This window comes from Chlorocebus sabaeus, chromosome 22, assembly GCF_047675955.1.
Source record: "Chlorocebus sabaeus isolate Y175 chromosome 22, mChlSab1.0.hap1, whole genome shotgun sequence".
NCBI classification, from domain to species: domain Eukaryota; kingdom Metazoa; phylum Chordata; class Mammalia; order Primates; family Cercopithecidae; genus Chlorocebus; species Chlorocebus sabaeus.
In genome coordinates this window covers 53,501,301-53,525,460 of record NC_132925.1, presented here as the reverse complement: position 1 = coordinate 53,525,460, position 24,160 = coordinate 53,501,301, and the positions used below count along the sequence as shown (strand labels likewise).

General features: G+C 50.7%; 1 protein-coding gene across 1 annotated transcript in view; it reads left to right on the top strand.

Annotated features, from left to right (window-relative positions):
- Window positions 1-3,770: 3,770 nt before the first annotated feature.
- Window positions 3,771-24,160, top strand: part of SLC6A1 (solute carrier family 6 member 1) — a 45,275-nt gene continuing 24,885 nt past the window's right edge. Inside the window, exon 1 of the mRNA XM_007985234.3 lies at window positions 3,771-3,992. The gene's annotated coding sequence lies outside the window, so the exon portion shown is untranslated. The remainder of the gene's footprint in view (window positions 3,993-24,160) is intronic.

Here is a 24,160-nt window from a genome sequence, read left to right as displayed (position 1 = left end):
CTCAAGCCCTTCCCTTTCTCATGGACTCTCCGACAGACTGTGTTGTCTCTTTGTCTAGTCCTCGCCATTCCTCGTACTCAGTAGGTGCTCAATAAATATTTGTCAAGTGAATGAACGCATGGATAAAATGTTTCTCTAAATTAGGCTACTCAAACTTGAGTCCTTTGCAAAGCAGCCACAAGAGTTTTGCAAAAATTGCATGCCATGTCTATTTTTATTTACTTAAATATTTTCCTTTTTTAGATTAAATAAATGTATCTCAAAAGGAAACTTTACATCATGCTATAACTAGAAGGCCAATATTACTTGCCAGAAATAGGTCTCCATTAAAATAAATACAAGGACAAATGAGCAAAGCATTCAATTCTAACTAGATACTGTTGTCTACCAAAGCTGGCGGCCTCTCAGTTAAAATGGGATTAGTCAGTGCTTTGGAGAGGTGTTAAAGACTAAACTAGCACCAACCTGAGACTTACCCATTGACAGAAATCACAAGGATGTAACAAGGGGATGAATAGGGAAGAGCTGTTTCACTCTAAGTTATTCCATTCCACTGAAAATTATCCTACCTACCAGCGTGGTAGGATACCACCTAAGAAGGTAGGCTGAACTGGGATCCAGGCTCTGCTCCTCTCCTACTGTGTGTCTCTGGGCCAGTGATTCGTCCTCTCTGCACCTGCTTCCCCATATGTCAATCATTACCATGCAGCGAGTGCTCAAACATGTAGCTAGTAGGCATGGTTTTCATGGCTTTGTCAGCAGATAGCCAAGTACCCTCAGGCAAGTCAGTGCCTCTCTCTGGGCCTCCGTTTACCTGCAAAAGCATTCAACTAGCTAATATCTAAGGACCATTTCTAGCCCAACGGCCTGTGAGTCTATGACTCAACAAACTCTCCCAAGTCCAGGCCCCCTGTCCAGGACCCCATCTGCTGCTCATAGCAGACTCTGTCTCCATGACAACAAAGAATCCCATCTTCCAGGTTTTCCAAAATTATAGTAACACTGAGAAGCCCCCCTTCAACCTAAGAAGGTGGTGGCAGCCTACACTTTGGAAACCCTGTTCTGCAGAGCCCACAGCTCCAGCTCAGGAGGTATGCATATGAGTTCTCTGAAAGACTTTAACTCAGGTTTTTTGAAAGAGCATTGGAGGTCCTGCATGCAACTACCTCACCTTCACAATATAGTGTCCCTATCTGAAGTCTCACTGCACCAGAGACAGCTCTCAGAGCTCGACTGTGATAAGAGTTCACTGGACACCATCTTCCTGGTGGAATAATGAGCTTCCCATCCCTGCAGAGATGCAGACATATGCTGGACAGTCATGGGTGTAGGGCAGGGGCAGAGAATGTCAGCGGGGGCAGGGAATGTCGTGGAGATAATTCAAGCGTCCGATGGTCAACCTATGAAATTGATCTGATAGCTAGAGTTTGCTTTCATAGGTAAGTAAAACAAATCTAGAGGGACAAAAAGAGAGGGGAATTCATTCTGGTCAGCAACGTAGAAAAAACAGAGAGAGAATTGTGAATGGGGTTACCCAGAAAACATGAAGGACAAAAGGGGGATGGGAATGGCTATTATTATTCTTTTGTATAATGCTTCATAATTCTCAATCCAACACTGGATTCATGAAGGCTATTTTGGTTTTAAGCAACATAAACTGAATTCAAACTTGTGTAGTATAGGAAAAACGACTTAATGATATAAATAGCTGACACTGCCTTCAGGTATGGCTGGATCCAGGGACTTGATATACATCAGGACTCACTCCGCTCTCTGTCTCCTTCTGCTTTCCTCTATGTTGGCTTCATTTTAGGTAGGGTCTGCTCAAGTTCTACAAAGATGGCTGCCAACAGCTCTATGCTTAGGAGCTTTGGTGGAGATTGAGTTTCTGTTTGACAATAGTTTTCACAAAGTCCCAGGCAGAGTTCTCGTTGGCCCAGCATATGTCACAAGTCCCCTCATTGAGGTCAGAGTGCCCTGGTTGTCTGATTGTCAGAGTGCCCTCTGATTGTCTGTGCCCTGGGTCACAAGTCTGTCTGCAGGAGGAGGGAACCCCACCCAACCATATGAATATGAGTGAAGGAGGGGAAGTTTCCCAAATGAAAATTGAGGTTCTGTCACCCAAAGAAGTTGAAATGAGTGTCAGGCAAGCAAAAGTAACCTTCATTTTTGCTACCCTTGTATCTCCACTCAAGGCTATGCTCCACATCTCCATCCAGACAGCTCCTATTCATCCTCCTATTCATTCTCAGTTCAAATGGCACTTCCTTGAAGAAACTTTCCTAAACCATCCCACACTGGACTGGAATCCCCTGCATGTGTGCTCTTGGCAGAGCTTGTCATTCTGGGCTTGTGTGGTTATTTGATGAAAGCCTGTCTCCCATACTGGACTGGCATCACCTTGAAAGCTGTGGCCTGTCTTTCCCATCGCTCTGTCCCTGGAGCCTAGGACAGTGCCTGGCACACAGGAGGAGCTCAGTAAATACTTATTTGAAGTACCAATGGAGGTCCACAGCAAATATGACCTGGTGATCAGTGGTGGGAGGCGAATGGGTCAAGAAAGACATCAAGATTCCCTGCTCATGAGTGAGAGTGTGGGGAGACAGAAGTCAAGGTGACCTTGGTGAGCACTGCCTTGGGGGACTCAAGGATGGATGAAAGCGGGAGGAGGCGAGGTTACATGGGGTAGAGGACTGGAGATCCATCAGCAAAAGCCATCCCTGGGGACACAGAGAGGAGGGGAAGAGTAGGTCAGGGCTGAAGAGAAGGAATCTTTTCTCTGAGTTCCTGGGGAGCCCAGAGGGAAGGGTTGATGTGGCCCCATTCCCAGGAGCCTTTATAAAAGAGAGTGGGGAGGTCAGGGCTTTGCAAGGACAAGGGAAGGAGTCCCTATGTGCTGGATTGGGATTGGTTGGAAAAGGGATTTCTCTGGGAGAATCCCTCAAACCTCAAGAACTGGGAGGAGAAGGGTGTCTGGGGCTTCTGCCACCATCCCTGTTTCCCTTTTGAGTAAACTGTTTCCACATCTGTCCATCCACACACAGAGTTACTTGTGTCTCCATGACCAACCGCTGGCAGTGGACAAGGTGTCCTTCCCACCCCCGCTCTTACACACACTCCCACCTGGTACCCAGAGCCTGGTCACCCCAGGCCAGGCCTGTGATTCCAGGTGTAACAGGCAGGAGACGCTGCCCTAGGACGAGAGCAGGGAGGGGGCAGGGGCCCACCCCCACCCACAGCGACCCACAGAGGGCGAAAAGAGGACGACGGCAGAGAGAAACAGAAAGGACAGGCCAACAGAAGCAGTCCTGCAAGGCTGGAAAGAGAAAAGTCAGGAGGGGAGTGCTTGCTGTGAAGGACAGGGAGACAGAGACCAAGGCGGACAAGCAGACAAGCTGATGACCCAGGATGAGGCCGGGAAGAGCCATCCAAGGAAGGAGAAGGAAGGAGAGAGACTGGAGCGGGACGGCGGGGCAAGCGAGGGAAGGAGGGGGTGGGGAGAGGGAGGGAGGAAGAGAGAGGGGAGAAGGAGGGAGAAGAGAGCGGGAGAATGCGAGAGAAAAGAAGGGAGAGGGGAGGCGTAGAAGGGGAGAGGAGGTGAAGTGAAAAGGAGAGAGGCTGCTGGCGGTGAAGCTGCAAGAGGCAGCTGCGGAGGGAGCGCGCGGCGCGGGCCGGGAGAGCGCTGGGCGGGGGCGGGCGGTGCGGGCAGGGCCCTCCCCGAGCTGGGCGGACTCCGGGAGCCGCGGGCCCCGCCCTCTCCCTCCATCCCTCCGGTCTCGCTCCCCACTCCTCTCCCTTCCCCGCGTCCCTCCGCCCGCCCTCGGAAGACCGAGACAGCGGAGAGGTTGCGGGTGAGCTGCGCTGTGCCCAGGAGCGGAAGAGTCGGGAGCGCAGCGCAGCCCGAGCCCGAGCGGCCCCGCGTCCCGAGCGCACCGGAGCGGCCAAGCCGCCCCGCGCAGCGCCAGTCCCGGGCAGTGCAGCCCCGGCCGCAGGTAGGAACGGGCGGCTGGCGTCGGGGCGCGGGGCGCTGAGCCTAGGATAACGGCGCAGGACCGGCTAGAGTCCCGAGCCGCCGCCGCGAGCCGGGTCGGGTGGGGGGCGGACACCTCGAGATTCAAGCCCCGGCGCGGCACTGTCCCTGGAGCCTCATGAAGGAGCAGGGGCGCCGCTCGGACCCCGACGTGCGCCCGGGCCATCCATCCCCTGAGACACGCGGGAGGCAGGAGAGCTCCAACAGAGGCGAGAATTGCATGCCCCTTCCCTCCTGCGGTGCCCCTCTGCCCCCGCAAGTTGGCGCTGGATTCTGCTGGAGCCGTCGAAGCTCCCTATTCATTCCCCAGGGGATGGAGGGGACGCGGAGTGAATGACACGAACAGCGTTAGGGGGCCGTGCGCCACTTTCCCAATCCTGGGGTCAGCTGAGCCGAGTTAGAGCTTTGCCCCTCATTTGTTATCTGCGGCTACGGCGGGATCGGGTGCGACTTGAGGATGGGACATCTCTGGGACAGCCCAAGCTCTCAGAAACGTTGGCTTAAAAGCACACCTGGGCTTGGGCTGAGTGCGCTGGAGCTAAGCCTAGTGCACCGGAGCTCGCGTCGCGCCACCCCAGCCCCGACTTTCTCCAAGAGATATGGGGTACGGGAGGTCCCTTAGAGGGCTGGAGTACTGTGCCTCTTTGCTGCTTTGGGAACCGCGCTCCCCTTCTTGCTTTTGCTTTCTGCGTTTACTCCCGGGACGACACTGCTCACCACGGTAGCCTCGGGCAGTGTCCGTTGGGTCCTGAGCACACGTCCCCACGGGTGGCACCCACAGATGTCCTGTTCTAGGCTTGGCTCGGTCTTCAGACAAGAAACTCAGACCGGGCAGTCCCCTATTGAGGCTCTGAACTAATATCCTCCCAAAATAGACATGAACCTCAAGGAGAAAATTGGAATTTTTAAAAGCCAAATGATAACACCACGTTCCTCCCCAATGTGGGGCTGGAGGCTCATTCCCTTTCCCAGGAAGCTCAGCCTTATCCCCATGAAGAGCTGGCGGGGGGTCGAGGAGAGGGAATAAAATGGCTCCTGAGCTTTTGTGACACCCCAAAAATCAGAGACCGTGTCAGACTGAGTGGCATTGGGGGTTTACCTTTGTTTTTCTGTGACACACAAGGTGGGTGTTTGGCAAGGGAGTAGGGGATGTTGGGTCCTGGATAGTGCCTCGATTCTGTGTCTTTGGGAACTTTGGGGGAAGTGTCCTCCTAAGGGAGCCTAAAAAGGCTACTACCCCTGTCCCCCAAATTCCAAAACAAAAGAGGTCAGTGAAAGCTACTCGCATCTTGCATGTTATCGCTTTATCTTTGGAGCACATTAGGAAGGACTGACCCAGCTCCAGATCACGGTCTGGCTGGAGCAGGCACAGACCCTCTCCAAGGCAGAGAAGGGGAAAAAGAACTTGCCCTTAGAAGTGGGAGTCCCTGCGGGAGTGGGACGGACCTTTTCCCAGAGCAGCCCTGGCAAAATGGCTGAGCCTCCCTCGGGCCTCAGAAATAAATCGTCAGGCAGGCAGCAAACAAAGAAAGAGCTCTGTCTCCAGCCAAGCACTGGCTCAGTGGCCAGTCCTTGGAGGACAAACAGTGAGTCCCAGGCAGAGAGACACAGCCCGGTCTGTCTGGCAGAGCATCTGGAAAGTGGGGTTCCCCTAGGAACACACAGGAGAGAGGCAGCCACTCTGGAAGTAAAATCAGGGACCCTCTGTACTGATGTGGGACACTTTATTTCAGGTCTGGAGGCTTGAAGAGAAGTGAGTCTCCAGGAACTTAGAGGGAGCTGGGAAGGATGTCTAGAGACCAAGGAGTAGTAGCTTAGAGGGTAAAAATGAGGCAAAATCAAGTCCATCAAAGCCGAAAGATGCACAGTGGCCACGTCTCTCCTGCCTGCCATGGATTTTACATGCCTGGTGACCCCAGAGCAGCAAAGACTATACATTTTTTTACACGTGGCCCAGCACACAGCAGGACCTCAATAAATCTCTTAAAATAAAGCCTGCATGTATGGAAGGTGATGCTATCACTGGCATGGACCTACCTGCAATCTCTACCTGTCTTGTTGAGCCAGGAAGGCTATAAAATGTGGCCCCTTGGCCCATAGCCGGGAATGAATGAGCCCCAGATGAGGGTTTGCTTTGAGCTGAGGCACTGCCATTTCTGGCCGGGTGACCTTGGGTACGTTCTTGTTCCTGTTGGAAGGAAGGAATGGACTACCCAAAGCTTCCAATGTGCCAGGGGTGATTCCTACAAGAACCGTGTGAAGCAGGCACTATTCTAATCCCCACTTCAGAGGCGATGAAACTGGATGCAGAGAGGGGAAGTGACTTGCCCAAGGTCACATAGCCAGGAGGAGGAAAGGCAGGGATCATAACCCTACTGTTCTAATTTGCAGGCCAACTTTGTCCTATTGTGGGTCTCTGAGCCTCGGTTTTTCTATCTGTAAAGTGAAGTGATGGGGTGGTAGTTCCTGTGGGCCTGCCATTGGAGCAGTGGCTGGTCCTCTACCTTGGTGGCATGTGACATGCTGAGAGCACCATGAAATAAAACACCAATATCAGGCCACTTCTTGCCATCACACAAAGACACCGTTCCTTGGCTTGGCTGTGAGCTCAGCAGCTGAGATTGAGTTCCACGCCACTTGGAATTTGGAGATGTTTTTTCCACCCTCTTGCTTGTCAGTGGTTCACAGGCAGGGTGTTGTTAATGACAGTCGATTCAGCCTTGCCGCCACCTTTAGCCGCCTGCATCCTGAAGTCCATCTCCTTTGTCCTTAGGAGCCCATCCCTGTTGCCTAGTCCAAAATGCACCCACCTTCCGCTTGACCACCAGCCCCGCCCCAGCAGCCCCTCTCCTCAGCCACAGCCCCAGTGCCAAACCCACTTAGAGCCACTTCATCGCCTCTCTGCCCAAATGGAAACTAAAATGCGAGCGTCAGCAGGCCTGTCTCTGCCTGTGTCGGAACTACCCCTTCAATTCAACCGCACAGTGTCGCCTGAGCTTCTCTGTGTCTGGAGAATGCTGGGCAGGGTATAGCCCCGCTGGATGACAGCAACCTCAAATTGACCTCAGTTGCCAAAAGCATTGGGCACTGCCCCCACAAGGTGAAAAGATCATCATGTGTCCACTGCTCTGTGGCTTGGAGTGCCTCGATGCTGGCTTCTCAAACAGGCCCTGCTCAGGTGGCTCTTTTTGCCAACTTTGCCCCGTTTTCTGAAGGGCACTGGGAGATGGAGGGGAAGAGGTTGGTGCTTGAAAAAGAAAAAGTTGGGAGGCCAAATGTGCACCCCAAAATAGGACTTCCCAGGAAATGGGTCTCAGTGAGCGTATGAACATCCAGCATCTTCATCTACTCCATGCTCACCCAAGACCTCTGGGGTCAGGGGAAGGGGCTATGGAGTCAGTGGGAAGTGGGCCAGTAGCAGAGAGGAGAGTTGCCTGGCATAGGCAGTAGGTGTGAATGCAAGCTGTGATATTTCAGTGGAGACCTGGAATTCAGTCATAAACAGAAAAGGAAGAAAACACTAAATACTGTTCCAATGCAATTGTATCAAAAACAGTAATAACTGTCAGTTACTGCATGTTGGCAATATGCCAGGGACTGTGCTGTGTGCCTTACTTATATCATTGCGTTAATTTTCACAAAGCCCTGTGAGATACATAGCATAATGATCCCTATAAGGGTGAGGAAACTGAGGAGGGGCTAAGGCACTTGCTGCAGGATCACTGGGCTAGTAAATAGCCTTAAAGCCCAAACCCAGTCACAGCATGCTTAAATCCCTGCCACTGAAAAGCCCCTGACACTGCTTACTTGGCAATGACCATGAGCACCCCCTACCGCCTCCACCCCAGTTAAGGAGCTGCACAGTTTACAAAGCACTTCTTCATCCATTCCATCTGTGGAGCTTTGCCACAGCTCTGGGAGGCTGGGTGGCATAACTTCTGCATGATAACTGGGGAAGCTGACTTGCAGAGAGATGAATTTATGCCCAAGGTCCCTCAGCGGCTAGGTTGCAGAACTGGGGTTCAAATTGAGATGTCCAGCCTGTTACAACATATTTGGGACCTAGATTTTAAATTCATTTGCAGCTAGTACTGATGTCGTGCACTCAGCCACCTTTCCCTAACTCTCGGGTGTCTCCCAATTTTGTCCCCACCATCTTACTGCTCGGGAAGCTATTGAGAGTGCCCTGACAAAGCCATCAGCTGCGTTTACCGTGATCTGACGTGACACAAAAGTGGCATCCAATTCCATGCAAGCTGCCTGCAGCGAATGGCCTTCTATTTTTACATTTCTCACAAATTGGAAATTACAAGGAGGCCAGGTCTTGCAGAGAGATTGGCTGTGGCGCTCTGAAAGCAGGGGATGTACAACTAGGTGGAACGGGCCACTTTAGGATGCCAGGGGCCCTGTTGGCTGTGAAAGGAGTCCCCTGGCTACTGGGGCTGGATGGGATCCTGGCACACAGACCAGGCTTCAGGATGCAGGAGTTAGTGACTGCCTTGGACAGTGACCTGCAGCTCTGCCCACCTGTCGGTGGCCTGGTGTCTGCAAGATCTGTGTCTCACGCCAGCTCCTGAGATAACTGAGCCCTGGCCAGAGGGACATTCAAGGTCAAAGATGCCCTGAAACATAGACAGCAGGTTGCTTTCATGAATGTGTTGTTTGATAAGGAGGTTCTGTGCAGGGAGAGGGCAGCAGCCACAGGGAGGTGAGCAAAGACATTTGGTATCAGTGTTGCGGTTTGCTGCAACTTAGCACTGATCACGATACTCCCGGTCATCAGAACTGCACGTTATACTTTGCTAAAAATGCTCTTGCAGCTGCTCTTTCTTTTGATCATATATGAAGTATTCTAGGGGAAGAAAATATGGTCCTTGAGATCCTGGAGAAGAATCCTTTCTCTAATAAAGAGTGACTTTTATTTTAAGCTAGTTTTCTCATAAAGCCCAAATCAGAATGACCTTGACCCAAATGAGGCTCCTTTGCACACACGTGCTTACATGCATATGTTAACACTTATGTAGAATTTCAGTTTTCACAGTGTTTTCTCAGTTGAAGCTTGTGACAGCCCTGGGAGTTTCAACTGAAGGTAATTTTATTGTTGTTATTAGTACCATTATTATCCTCATCCAAAAGATGAAACTGAGGCTCAGTGAGCCCTGACTCCTCATCTCTGTCCCCTAGTTTCCCAGCTGATGGAAATCACCTTTACTAGGCTGAAATCCAGGTTCACCAGGTAGCCCCTTGAGAAGTAGTCCAGATGAGACCAGTTCTGGTAGGAGGTAGAGCACAGAGTACTCAAAGATCGAGACTTACAGGAGAGCTTGGGAAGGTACAGCTGTGAGGTTTGGGAGAAAAGGGCCATGGCATCTTGTTCTAACTTTACCTGAGCTCTGGCCAGAGATTAACATCTCCTTGGTTATGCCCAGAGTTTGGATCCAAAGAGTGATCATTTGGCTGGGGGCTCCCAGCAGTAGCCAGACCTGGAGGGAGAGGAAGGGATGGTTGCTCTCAGACACCTACCTGCACACAAGAATGCTTTTCTCAGTGAATTGGGGGAGAAATGAACACCAGGGGCCCCCATGAGATTTCATAGAAGGATCTAAAGGTCTTCATAGCCAGGAAGGTTGTGGGGAGTGTTTGTATGTGAGCTTCAGCTCAGACCCACTGGAGGAGCAGCTTATGTGCTTCTGAGCCATGCCCAGGCAAGAGGGCAGGGATGGGGTGGGAATATGGGATGGAAACCACTGTACCCTGGCCATGACCCACTCCCCTCTGCCTTTGGACTGTCGCCATGCTGGAGACTGAGAAATATCACGAGTTCTAGGAGCTTCCCTATGAGGTGCCGGGGGAGGCAAGAGACCTGAGGGTTTGACAGTTCCCTGGCTGGATGGTGGGGAGAGAACTTGTCCAGTTTGACCCTGACAATGAGTTCAGAGGGCCTGCTGGGCACTGGTCCCTGAACCAAGGCCGATGCTGGATGATAGGTGCTACTCTCCCCTTCTGCCAGAGGGGACCCTGAGCCCAAGGGTGGTGGAGTCACTCACCACAGGGTGCACAGACCAAGACTGGACCCAGGTCTTGGTGATGCCAACCTCACGCTGCTTCTGAAAAGCACCTGAGACAAGATAACTGTGGGGGAGCCAGGGGCTTTTTCTCTGTATTCGCCATTTCTGGCTGTGCCATACAAGGGCTGAGAAAAAGTGAAAGCAATGCAAAATAGAAGTGGCCAAAAGCAAAACCCACCAGCTTCCTGGGCACTGTCTGAGCTGCCAGCCTGCAATCCAGGCTTCACTGCCGCCTGAGCTGACTAAGCCCCTTCCTGCCCAAGTCAGATGTTTCCAGAGCTTAAGATCAAGGACCCACCTATGATTTTAAAAAAAATAAAAAGTAGGCCTGGGGAAAGGGAAGAAGTCATCTTACTGAAGAGTATTTTTTTAAAGGTGGAATTTAAATGCACTCATGTATTACATATGCATTTTTAGCAGGTTGGTTCAGCATAATGACACAGAATGATCTGATATGTACATCTGTCAGTCTTGGGCTCTGCCTGTGACCTAGGCACTGAGCCAGTACTTCACAAGCCTCGTTCCAGGATCCTCAATAAGGAAACTGAGGCTCAGGGAGCTCAAGAAGTTGCCCAAGGTCATATCACTGACACGGGGCAGAGTTGGGAATCAGATCCAAGGCTGCAGGGCTCCGAGGCCTGGGCTTGCAGACCTGAGAAAGAAGAGGGAGAGCTGCCTCCTGCTGGGCCTCAAGCCTGTAGGGGACCGTGGGCAGGTTCTTTCCCCTCTCTTGGCTTTGCATGCTCAGTTCATACAGCCAAGGGGTTTGGACCATTGGATAGGACGATCGGCTGCTCCCTGCGCCAGGCGCCAGTTCTCCAGGCAAGGGGAGGGAAGTTGCACGCCCCACTTCCTCCTCTCCTCCTCCATTTCCTCCATAATAGCCTCCCCGAGACTAATGACTGAGGAAGATAAGAGCCCTTTCTCCAAATGGCAGTGAATGCCACTAATGACAGAGCAGATGCAGCACTGTTAATTATTCCACGGGTATTAAATGAAAACGCCAGCCCTGGAGGAGTTAAATAGCGCCACTGATCTGGCAACGGCTGTACTTAAAAGTGGTGCCATCAGCCTGGGCCAGAGCAGAACAGCCTCCTCCCCAAACTTGGAGCTAGACAGGAATCACAAAGGAAGGGTCCCCTCATTGGTCATAGACCCCCTTCAGCTCAGGGTCTGAAGCAGCTCCTTGGAGACATAGATCAGTGGCTGCTTTGGGAGATTTTCTTAAAGGCCCCTGGGGGGCCTAGACTAGTTACCCTCAGGAGCAGATGTGGACAAACAATTGGACCGAATAAAACTCTGAGCACCTACTGTGTGCCAGGTCCTATTTTGGATTGTAGAAAGAAACCGGGTGCTCTTGCTGCCCTTTGAAGATCTGCTTGCAGTGAAAACCATAGATCCCTTAAGAGCAGGAATGCTCTGTCTTTTGGAGTCTGTGGTCCCGTAGTCAAGAACACAGAGTGGGTACCTCTTTATTACTTTGATTATCTGCTGGTTCCTTTAATGAGAACCAGAGGCCACACAGATTGCGGCCAGGGCAAGATCGGTGGGCAGGGGACTGGGCCAGGGTCAGGCTGTCTTCTCCAGGTACAAGCAACGTGACCTTCCTGCACAGCTTAGCCCCAGGTTCTGAAATGAGGCATGATGTGGATGAAGAGCTGGGTTTTCCGCTTGCTGAGGCACCACAGGCAACTCCTTTGCAGTCTCTGAGCCTCAGTTTGCACATCTGCAAAATGGGGAAGATAAGGGCTATGATGGCTGCCGGCAAAACCACCATCTCCTAACCAACCCTGGCCCTGAATCTGGAGGATCACAGACACCTCATAAACATTTGAAGAGTAACATTCTGGAGGCAATTCAGCAGAGAGAGTGTAGTCACCAAAGGCGGCATCTGGTTCTTCCTGTGGGTCTCACTCAAATCTCACTCCAACCCCCAACTCATTTCCAGCAGCTCAGGTCACTTGTTCCCAGCTTCCTGAACCTGGAAAGCCATTTCTCAGGTCTTTCTAGGCTAGAGAACATTACAAAATCCACGTATTTCAGACACACCTGTGTTATAGATGGGTAAACTGAGGCCTAGAGAGGAAGAGTCCTAGGTCTTGCAGATGCTAGGACCCAGAGCTTCTAACCCCTAACGCAGTGCTCTTTCCCTTCCACCAAGCCAGCCCAGCTCCTCCGTTAAGAAATTATTAAATAGAGTTGGTGGAAGGACTCTGGTTGCCGTGACAACGGAGCCTGTGTCCTCGGGAGATAATGGCGTTGCACAAGGCAGAGTGATGTGTGTTGAATGCTGATTCGGGAGCTGCTAGAGTGAGAGTGAGCACAAGAGGAGAGTGGAGGGGACCGTGTCTAGAACTCAAGCTTCCCCAAGAAGGAGGTGCGGGACTGGTCGGGGTGGGGCAACTTGCCTCCTCTACTTCCATCCTTCCTATAGCCTTGTCAGAATGGGATACTTCCCTGCACTTTGTGGAGGTGCAGAGTCAGGTGAGGAGAGGTGAAGTGACTCACCCCAGGTCACAACCAGGAAAGAGCTAGAGCTGGGATTACACCTCCAACCAACACGAGGGCCTAGGCTATCAGAAGGCCTGGAAGGAGGCTGCCCTGCGGGGCCAGGGGATGGTTGACAGAGACCTTTCTAAAGTCTTAAGTGCTTGTGGAGGTCCTGATGGGCCAGGAATGACAATTCCAGCCCAAGAGGAGGAGAAAACAGAACGTCAGGGTAGCTAAAAGCATCAGCTTTGGAGCCAAAGTCACATCTCTCCCTGCCACTTCCTAAATTGTATAATCCTGGGCGAGTCACTTCCTCTCTGGACCTCAGTGCCCTCATCTGCAAAATGGGGATAATACCAGCACCTACCTCGTAGGATTGTGGTGAGACTGCATATCATGAGGCAGATAAAGCATCAAGCCCCAATCCTGGCCATAGCTCAATCACCAGCAGCTGTTGTTATGAACCAAAGGGGAGAGGTTAGGAAAAGGGTCCGCTCCCAACCATGTATCGGCTTGTAATTTGTGGTGTTGGAAGAGTGAAACTGGCTAATACAGTACAAGCATGATACATAACAGGGTTCTTCATTCCAGGCTAGTAAATATCACTAGAACAAATGAACAGCTCCATCACCAAAAATATACATAAATATTTTGCATTTGAAGAGTGTGAATGGTGTACCTCACTGCAAACGTACTGTCCTTAAAAACCTCTATGCACACCTCACTGGGGGAATTTGTATTTGCTCTATGCCAGCTATCTAAATGACCCCATGCTGCAAACGCTTTTGGAAAATAAACACTCTCACCCACACACCTAGTTTCTCTTCTAGAAGCACAGCTGGTGCAGTATACTTACCTCCCTAATCAGGGATTGGAGAACATGGGGTTAATACCCTGTGAAACCCCAAAGTGCATCATTTGCATGCTGGCAAAGATGCAGGCTGGCAGACAACCCCATTCCATTTTGGAAGCGGAAAGAGGGTGCTGGACTCAGGCATTTGGCTGTTTCAAAAGCGCTGGTGAGAGCTGGGATCCTGATGATTTAGATGCAAGCAACCATTTTGTTTGTTTCCGCAAACCTGTTTGAGCAAATCCACCCCCAGAGATAGCAACCTGTTTCTGGGTCCTCTGAGAGAGAGGGTCATTTGTTCGCTGCTGTTTCTGGGACTGGATGCCAAGCTATGAGGCAATGAGCTGAAGACCTTGGATCTTGACACCCCTATTCCAGGCAGGCAGGAGAGGGGTCAGGGAGACTGATTCAGTGGACAAATAAAGACAGTTGACATTTAACCAGGATTTTAACGGGTGTGCCAAATTGCAGGATACATACACGTACCACTTTGGGAATCGCGTTTAATAAACAATTTGCTCTAAGAATTTGATTTGATCAGCATCTCCCAGTGACTCCCACCATTCCTTTATATTGATTGCGTATAGGTTAAGATAACACTGGACCGGGCGCAGTGGCTCACGCTTGTAATCCTACCACTTTGGGAGGCGGAGGCGGGTGGATCATGAGGTCAGGAGATCGAGACCATCCTGGCTAACACGGTGAAACCCCGTCACTACTAAAAATACAAAATACTTAGCCAGGCGTGGTGGCGGGCACCTGTAGTCTCAGCTACTCAGGAGGCTGAGGCAGGAGAATGGCATGAACCCGGGAGGTGGAGCTTGCAGTGAGCAGAGATGGCGCCACTGCACTCCAGCCTGGGCGACAGAGCGAGACTCTGTCTCAAAAAAAAAAAAAAGATAATACTGGCCTTCCTTCCACCCAGAACTTTTTTCCATCACTAACTAAAAATATAAATGAAAGCCCTGATCAGGTGGTTTATTATAATATCTGCCAGATATCAAGCATTTACTGTGTCCCAGATGCTGTACTAACTACATATTTTCCCATTTAATCCTCATAGCAGCCCTAGAAGTAAGTGTTATCACCTCTGTTTTAGACAGAGAGGGTAGGTGACTAACCTACAGTCACACAGCATTGAACTGGAGCTGAAACTCAAAACGAGGTGTCCTTGCCCCTAGGGAAGGACAAATTTTCTTTAAGTCCCGCGAACAATGAGCATACTTATGAAGAGCTCCTGCTTGGGATATCATAGACTGATCAGAAGTTTGTCAGGAGCCATGATAGGGGCAGGCAGAAGAGGGCATTGCTTATTGTTCATGGGACTTAAAGAAAATTTGTTCAATAAAAATCTGATTTTTAGCCGGACACGGTGGCACATGCCTGTAGTCCCAGCTAGCTGGGGGCCTGAGGTGGGATGATTGCTTGAGCCTGAGAGGCAGAGGTTACAGTGAGCTGAGATCATGCCACTGCACTCCAGCCTAGGTGACAGAGTAAGTCCCTGTCTCCGAAAATAAATAAATAAATAAATAAATAATCTGATTTTACCAAATGGGTAGACTGTTCTTGTTACATAGGAGTTTTCACTTTACAAAAACAAGGGGCTCTATACCATAAAATTCCTTTCCACAGCTAAGTGAGTGAGTCAAGAACAGATGCACTGGTGAACGTGAGCATTCAAGTCTTTTAAAAATAAAATTAGCCTTTATATTGTGGGAAAATATTTTAGACCCTGGAATCTGACCCTTAACTGACTCTGAAAATACACGCCTCCCTCATTCTTGCAGAATATTCTAAAGCAGAGTCTCTCTGCAGTTTTTAAAATCCAACTGAGCTTTTATTAAGAGAACAATAGGATTTGTTGTTTCCTAAATATAAAATTATAACACCAAACATGCTTTTTCAAACTTCACCACCCCCAAGAGTTCGACATATCCCCTAGGGAAGGGGACATTAACCCTCATCCGTCTTCCACTGCTCAGAGAAAGAGCTCTACTGAGTGACTACGATTGCACCGTGTATATAAGGACTGCAAATTCAGGGGCCATTGAGGGCCAGACAGGTCACAGAAATGCATAAAGAGGTCAGGGATAGGATGATAGTAATGGTGGGACTTGTAGTAAACTAGAAAACACATCACCCCTGCCCTTCTCCAAAGCATGCAAGTTCAAGTTCTAAAATTCAAATCCAATACCACTCAACCAAACATATTTGTGGGATCCATTCGGCCCAAAACCACCACGTTGAGATCCCTGGTGGTTCTTCTTGTGACCTTGTGTGATCTTGATCCAGACAATTTCTCTCTGGGGCTCAGTCTGATTGTCTCTAGAAGGGGCTGATAGAGCCTGCAGAGCCGTTGAGAGAGAGAGAGGAATGCAGTCCCAGGTGTGGACGCTTGATAAAGAGCCATGGCGCTGTCTGCAGCCACTGTCTTGGATGTGCCTTCTGCGACGCTAAGCCAGCTCTCCGTTTGGGCTGTGCTCCTGCACGTGACTTATTTAGTTCATCGTTTAGTTCAGGCAGCCCTTGCAGTGTTATGTTTCCTTTTCCCCAAATCTGAGTTCTTAAAGGGCCTTTACCTTAATGCCCGTCGGAGCCTTCCAAGCACATCTTGAACAGAAATGAACAGCTATTTTAACCCCATGGGCTTCTTACAAGTGTGTTTTAAAAGGCAAAGAGTGATGTAAAAGAATGGCAAAAGGTCATCATGCCGCTCTTATTTCCTGGTCTGAGTTCATCCTTTCTGGCCGATTGAGCACGGGGCTTTTACAGAGGCATCCCCTGGAACTGAAGTCCTCCAGAAAGTCCCACACCCATCAGAGCTAGAAGGAAGAAAGGAGCCTGGAACAGGCGGTGAGGGTGCAGAGGGAGGGCACCCGGACCTGTTCCACAGGGGCTTGCCCTCATACCCAGCACAGGGTTGGGGGCTCCAGCTAGTGTGGGGAGGCAGCTGCCCTGCGTGGAAGGTTGAGACTAATGGGCCCCCAGCAAACACAGAACCAACTGAAGGAAGTCAGTGGAAGAGGCCCTGCAGCCTGGGTTCAAAAATCCCGGCTCCTCCGCCACTTTTGACCTTGGCCTCCGCCAACCTCAGGCTTCTCTTGGCTGAAAGGTAGGCTACCTCCCTCCCTCCTTGGGTTCAGTGAGCTGACACAGTAGAGCCTTGGACAGCTTACAAGCAGTGAATGGCACATCTGTTTTCTCTTCCGTCCTTCTTTCCTTCTGCCCTTGTTTTTCCTCTTTCCCCTTTCTGATCCCTTCCTGTGTGCCTCCTTTCCTCCTCCTGTTTTCCTCCTCATCACTCTGCTCCTTTACCCCAGCCTCCTCCTTGTCTGTTTCTTTCCTCCTCTCCTTCCACTCCCTTTTCTCCTTTCCCCCTCCTTCCCACCCTCCTCTCTCTCCATCCCTCTCCGCTTTTTTAAATCCACCCAGGGGATGCCTCCAAGTTCCCGTATCTGATCCCAGGGTGCGATGTTCCTTGCCCTGCAGCAGGTATCTCTGTGGGCACCCACTGGCCCCAGCATGCGCTCCAGGGCCAGCCCAGGGGCTGGCGTCCGGGGCTTTCCTTACAGGAAGCAATCAAGAGGGTTTCCAGCATTAAACCACTCAGGAAGCAAGGCCAGTTTCTGCCCGAGAGCATGCCTCACTGGCCCCACAAGAAGAACCAGGCCTAAGGCGTAGTGGTGTGCTGGAGCCTGATCACGGATGGCGCACACCCAATCCTGTGACCTCGTATTCGTACTTTGCACGGGTCACGGTGGGAGTGTTTACACCACAGAAATCAGCAGGTGCTGCACACTGAGTCTTCTGTTTTGTTTCCTAAGAGCCCGTTGTTAAAACTTACCAGCACACCACTGCTCTGTAGACCTGCCGCCTTCTCCGAAGCAAACGTTCCTGTGCTGAGGCCTTGTAAGAACAATGTCTGCTGCCATAGAGGGCAGAACCCAGAAGAGCGCACGCATATCTAGCACTGTTTAAGCTGCCTGCTGTCGGGGAAGCAGAGCAGGTGGAAGATCTGAGCCCTGTTCTTGCAGAGGTGACGGTGCAGCTGGGAAGCTAAGACAGAAGAATCTGTAATTAGTCAGGAGAGAAGCCATGTTGTATAGGGTGACCAGGCCTTCCTCCTCGCCCCCACTATGGTCCTGGCTCAGGCACTGTCTCTCATCCTTCCACCAGTCCTGTTACAGCAACCTCCACCCATGCTCCCTCTCCTCTCTTCCTCCCCACACAGCTGCTGGGGGATCTTGCCAAGTCACCATCACATCAAATCTCCCCACCTTCCATGGTTCAGGTGGCAGCCCTGGTGACCACTCCATGCCCACAGTGGAGAGGGATAGTTAAGAACATGGGCTTTGGAATCAAACTGCAGTGTCTGGGAGCTGAGAAGTTGTTTGACTGTCTGAACTTCGGCTTCCTCATCTGTACAGTGTGCAGTACAGAAAGGCAGGAAATACATTAAGCACTCCCTCAGCCTTCGGTGTGATCATCATTCTCATTACAGAGTAAAATGTGCCCTCTTTTCCTGCATCAGAGTTCTTTACTACTACTGGCGGCTTCCTGGCCACGTTTCCCTAAATCACCCCAGATTCTGGCCCCCAAGCCAGCCTCCTCACTGTCTTCAAATATGTTCTGTATTTTGGCTTTGTTCTGTCTGCCTGGAATGGACCAGGAGCAGTTAGGGTTGCGGTTAAGAGCAAGCAGTCCGGTCCTGCTCCTCTAGCTATGATTATTTTAAAAATATCCCCACTTCTGCTCCATTTTCCACCAAACCCAATGCTACCCCTCCCAGTTGCCTGCCTGAACCCAGACCCCAGGGCAGGACGCCACCTCTCCTTCTCTGTGTGCTGTGGAAGAACTTACACCGTGGATGTGGATTGTCCATGGCCCATCTCCCAGCTGTCCCAAGAGCACAGTGGCAGCAGGACTCAGACTCCAACTTGCATCTTTGTCCCTCAGCACCCAGCATGAGGCCCGGCTCCCTGGAGGTGCGCAGTAGATGCGGATTGGATTGAAAATTGCCTTGACAAAATGAGGTGCTCAGTTGGGCACTATAGATAATTAGGGGCTGGAACAGACGTTAGTAAACCACTGATGGTGTGAGCGAGACAAGCAGGATTGGATCAGAGTGAGGTGGAGCTGGAAATTGGAGTCTGACTCTCCTGCTTGCGCACAGAAGAAAGCTGAGGCACAGAGAGGGGAAGGGACTGGCATAGGGTCACACAGCTAGTAAGTTTAGGGTGAGATTTCAAACCTGTGTCTACTGGACTTCAGGGTGTCAAGCCCTTCCTCCTCAGGTCAGCTCCTCGCGGCAGCTGCAAGACACAGGCCATGTCTGCAGTTAGAGGACAGCTGGGGTCTCCAAGAGGGCAGTGCTGCCCCTAGAGGCTGGCTGCCTCCTGGGGACTCTGATTAGAACCTCCAGCCCCACGGCTCAGCCAGAATCCCACGTGACCTCCCAGAGACTCCCTGGATACCTGTAGGGTTTGTCCAGCACAACCATAGGAGCCATTTTAGAGCCAGAACTCAGAGGCTTTTATGCTGGCAGCCTCTCTTGAGTTTCTTAAAAAGAACAGCAGGCCTTGTCCTTGTGGAGGTTTGTCCTGGAGGGAGGTGGCTGCTGGGGATAGGCCATACTTGTACACCCCAAATGGAGGGCTTGGGGGGTTCCACAGGTACCCCATTAGAGACAGCAGAGTGGTTAAGAGCTTGGACACAGGAGCCCGGCTGCCTGGGTCAAGGCTTGGAGCCCCTAGCTCCTAACTGGGAGACCTTTGGCAAGTCACTTTAACTTCTCTGTACCTCAGTTTACCCATCAATAAAATGGGGGCTAACAGCAATTTAATAGACAAAAAGTATTTAGAGTGGCCCCTGGCACATTAGTGTGTCCAGCTCACTTCCTCCCTTGAGCTCTTCTTTTTCTTTCACCCCTTGTTAATGAAAAGTTGAGGAATTTTTCTTTTCTGCAAGCGGCTGCAGAAGCAGGAGAACCATACTCCTGGAATCTGTTTCACCATTGGATGGGTCTGTCATATTCCAGTAGTTGCAACGTTGAATTTGTTCTCGCCTGGGTTGTCGGGGTGGGGATGCCTTCTGGCCTTCTTCCACATTGTGGTTTCAGAGGTGTCCTAGAAAACCTGACTTCTAGGCTCTCAGAGGCTGAGAGCAGAGGGGAAGGGCTAGAGCCTCCATTTATTCATCTGTCCTAGCACAGTGAGGCTAGGCAAGCTCATCTCCATGCAGTCACATTTCTTTCCCTCTGGCATCCAGCAGGCATGCTTGGGCAGGTCAGGTCATGAGGCCCAATAGGTCTAATGGCTTCAAGGAATTTCACACAGGCCAGTGCCTGGGAGGCACTTCCTAGACAAGCAAATAGCACCAGACTATAAGTCAGAGGGCCTGGGTCAAGTCCTGTGTGACTTTGGGTAGGTCATTTGACCTCTCTGGGCCTTAGTGCCATCATCTGCAAAATGGGACAAACGATCATTTTAGCTTCAGTGTATTTAGCACCTCCTGAACTGAGCACAGTGCTAGAAAATTCAAATCCAGTCATCACAGAGTGGGAAGTGGTCACTATTGACCTCCTTTATTGATGAAGAAACAAAAACTCTTTTTTTTTTTTTGAGACGAAGTCTCACTCTGTCGCCCAGGCTGCAGTGCAGTGGCGCAATCTCAGCTCACTGCAAGCTCCGCCTCCCAGGTTCACGCCATTCTCCTGCCTCAGCCTCCCGAGTAGCTGGGACTACACGAGTCCGCCACCACGCCCGGCTAATTTTTTGTATTTTTTAGTAGAGACAGGGTTTCACCGTGTTAGCCAGGATGGTCTCAATCTCCTGACCTCATGATCTACCCGCCTTGGCCTCCCAAAGTGCTAGGATTACAGGCATGAGCCACCGCGCCCGGCCAGAACAAAAACTTTGAGAAAATAAGTAGCTTACTTGAAAGTCACAGTGGGATGTTGTAAAGAGTAGGCATGCAATAAATACTACTGACAAAGACACCTGCTTCTGCAAATTCCCTCTCAGGTACGTTGAGGCAACTGAGGGATTTATACCAAGGCATGAAACTGCTTTCCTTCGTCTCTTGAGTAAGAGTATGTGGCTGGCTGGGAGCTGGGTGGGAGTCTGTAATGTTCAGGCCACTCTCATGCTGTGTGACCTTGGGCCAACCACCAGTCCTCGGTGAGTTTTTTTCTTCATCTATAGAATGCCATGGTAGACCAGGTGCACCGGTTTGGCATGGAGCAAGTCTGGACCAGGAAGGAGGCCAGTTGTGTCTTGGCCCTAAGCACCACTGTGCATGGGGCTGAGGATCCAAGAATGGAGGCCTCCCATTTAGGCCCCAAGCTGTCCCAACCAGCTCATTTCTCCTGTAGCCTGCATCCCACCACAGGCCTGGCTGGCCTCTGAGGTCTTGTTAAAATGCTGGGCCTTGGAGACCCTCTCTGGCGGCTCCCTTTCCATCAGGGCACATTCTCCAGGGAGCTTTCCCTGATCTCCAGGACAGTGCGTGGCAAGTGCTGCCCACAGCACCGGCTGTCCTGCACAATTCCAACCTCCGTCTAACCTTCTGTACCTGATCATCCAGTATTAATTGGTCTTCACATTTGTATAACATTTTTCAATTACAAAGCACTTTTGCGGCCATTCATCTCTTTGAGCGGCAGCCTAAGCTGCTATTTATTGACACTTCCTGTGTGCCAGGCCCTTGGCTGGCCTCTTTCCATGCATTATCATGCAATTCTCAGAGCAATTCTGTGAAATCCACATTTACAGATGAGAAAATCAGGACTCAAGCAAGCCAGATATCTAGCCCTATTGCACAGAGATTTGAACGAAGTCCCATGAAATAATCTGGGTCATCCCTAACTTAACAACTTCTGAAGCTGTCGTATGTGCCTAAATCATGGGACCTGGTTAAAAATCAGCTTCTCATTCCATAGGTCTTGAGTGGGGCCCAAGATTCTGCATTTCTGACAGGCTCTCAGGTGATGCTGATGCTGTCTCTTGAAGAACCGCACTTTGAGAAGCAAGGCCCTGAAATCACTGGGCAATTTGAGACCCCAGGCTGGCAAGGCTGTTTCCTTATCTGTCAGATGGGTGAAGTAGCCCTGGCTTACATAGTTGGAATGACTCCTGGATGACATAGTGCCTGCAAAATGCCTGGCACACAATAGGCGCTCAATAAATGCTAGCTCTTCTCCTTCGATAGGAGCTGGCATGAGTCTGGGTACACAACAGATGCTCAATAAAGCCTTGTCCAATGGATTGAGCCTAGCATTTTTCCCAAAGGCAGAGAATAAACTGTATTATGTTTCCCCTTGGAATGAAGCCAAACTCAATATTAATTTCTTTCTTGAACCACGGAGTTTCAAAAAGAAATAAAGGCAAACTAGATTGATTGCAGTCGAAGCGAGCCTCTGTAATTTCTGTAATTACAGAACGAGAGCAAAGCAAAGCAAGCACAGCCTCATGGAGGGAGTGGTGTGGGGTAGGGGGAGGGGAAGAGCAGGTCCTACTTCTAGACCCACTGCTCCCCCCCCCTTGCTTCCCTGGCTTTTCAGGGCTCCCCACTCACTCCATGGTGGGGCCATGGCCTGGGACAATGGCAGCCCTGAGACTCCAGCCCTGACCTCTTGGTCTCTGCCTAGGTCCCCACTCCATGCAGCCGCCTGTCCCTCTGATGCAGTGGGACAGAGGGAGATTGTCCAAGGCGGCTTCCACACACTCCCCTCCCCCTTGCCTGCCATCTGGTCCAGGGCTGGGCTGCTCACAGCCAATCATCCAGCAAGGCCCACGGCCCAAGGGCGCCACATCCAGAATAGATTGTGGGTGCCAGTGCCACTTCCCCAACTTCTGCCGGTCCAGTGACCCCCATGCAAGCCGCTGTCATCTCTCTGGACAGGCAGCCTCTGATCATGTCTCCCTGCTTCCCCCTTGCCCCTATGCAGCCTCTTCTGGGCAACCAGAGGGAGACTCTTCCCCCACCACTGCAACCCCCCACTTCCTCCCATCCCACTTAGAATGAAACCTGAATTCTTGCTGTGGCCTCTGACACGTGTGTGACCTGGCCCCTGCCCAACACCTCCTCCTGAATCCGTTTCCTCTCACACTGCTCACACTGGACTCCAGCCACTTTGGCCACCTTGGTGTCTTTCAAAGGTGCCAGGCTCATTCCTGCCTCAGGGCTTTTGCACTTGCTGCTCCCTCTGTTTGAAATACTGTATCCCAGAAAGTCCCATTTCTGGCTCCTAATTCAGACTGAATTTTTTTTTCTCAGGCCAAATAAAACAAGCCCAAGGGCCAGTTTTGACCCATTTTGCCACTTCTGATGTAGGGCTTCCAAACTGTACATGTTTTCTTTCCCTAACAAAGCATCTTGTCATTCAGAGATTGGCAGAGGAATTCTTTGTGCTTGGTTTGGCCCCATTTTTATAAATGGCTTTAACACTTGGTCATAGAGCATACACTGAGGAAGGATGGGATATCCTGGGAACATTTCTCCATCTTCCTGCCTGGAGTATCTTTCACTAATTCCATCCTTCCCAGAGGCCCCATGAGCGAGTCATCTTCTGGTTTACTAATCTGATCCCATTATCAGCCCTGCCCCATCCCTGCAGCTAGTCCCTAAGTTCCTTAGCCCAGTGTCCAAGACCCTTCACATACTGACCTTCCTAGTTTCACACTTTGTACTTTAGTACACGTGTTTCCCTCCACTTGGAACACCTTTTCTCTCTTTTTAAACCTGATGAATACTTATTCAACCTTCAAAGCCCTGCTCAAGTGACCCCTCGTCTAGGATACGTTCTCTGGCTGTATTAACGCGTTTCTTCTAGGCCTACCGTGTCTTGTTCTTACACCTCTTGCAGCACTATCACAGGGTATTATGATCAGCTATAGGCAGAAATATTTCTCCTTCTAGGCCATGACCTTGACAAGGGCAAGTGTCTTGTCTTACTAAATTCTCACACCCTGAGTATCCACCCCAGCTCCACGCACATAGGAGGCCTCACTAAGTATTTACATAAATGAATCTTTCTGCTGGAACCTGTTAGTTCACTGATTCAGATTCTGGCAACCAGGGTGTAGTTCAGAATATAAAATGCTTGAAGAGACGGCTGCATTGTCGTTTTAGCACACAGCATGTGCTCAGTACATACTTGCAGAATGAATGTGTTAGTGAGCGAGTACAGAGGACCTGACCTGTCGTCACTGGTGGTCTCACATTAGTAGTGCCCTGTGAACATGGCTTTGGTGGAATTAAGTTAATCATGGTATAGTATGCACCTGAAGGAACGTGGAGCCGGATTCTGGGTCTCCGGAATGTTGTTACCTGATGAAGAAGAACGGGAAGACGCTGGAAGAAGGCTTTGGAAAAATGCCCAGATCATGAGAAGGTGAGAGGTGTTTCTTCTGCCTGCTCCACCAGCCGGTAGAGGAGGCTGATCACAGACTGGCACTCAGGACAAGGTGGAAGAAACGTGTGGTCTTGCCACTACAGACCCACAGAGCTGTCCTCCAACATGATCCCAGAGAGCCACAAAATACAGGGGTGTGTCTCAGGAAAGGAAAAGTAACAACTTGTAAAAAGGTTGGTTTTGCTTCAGAGAAATGTTCTAGAAAGACAGCCAAGTTACCCTGCCGTGAACTCACACACACCTGCGCTTTCTGCATGTTATTTTTCATAGGAGAGGGAAGTGCCAGGAATTAAAACTGCCGAAGCACT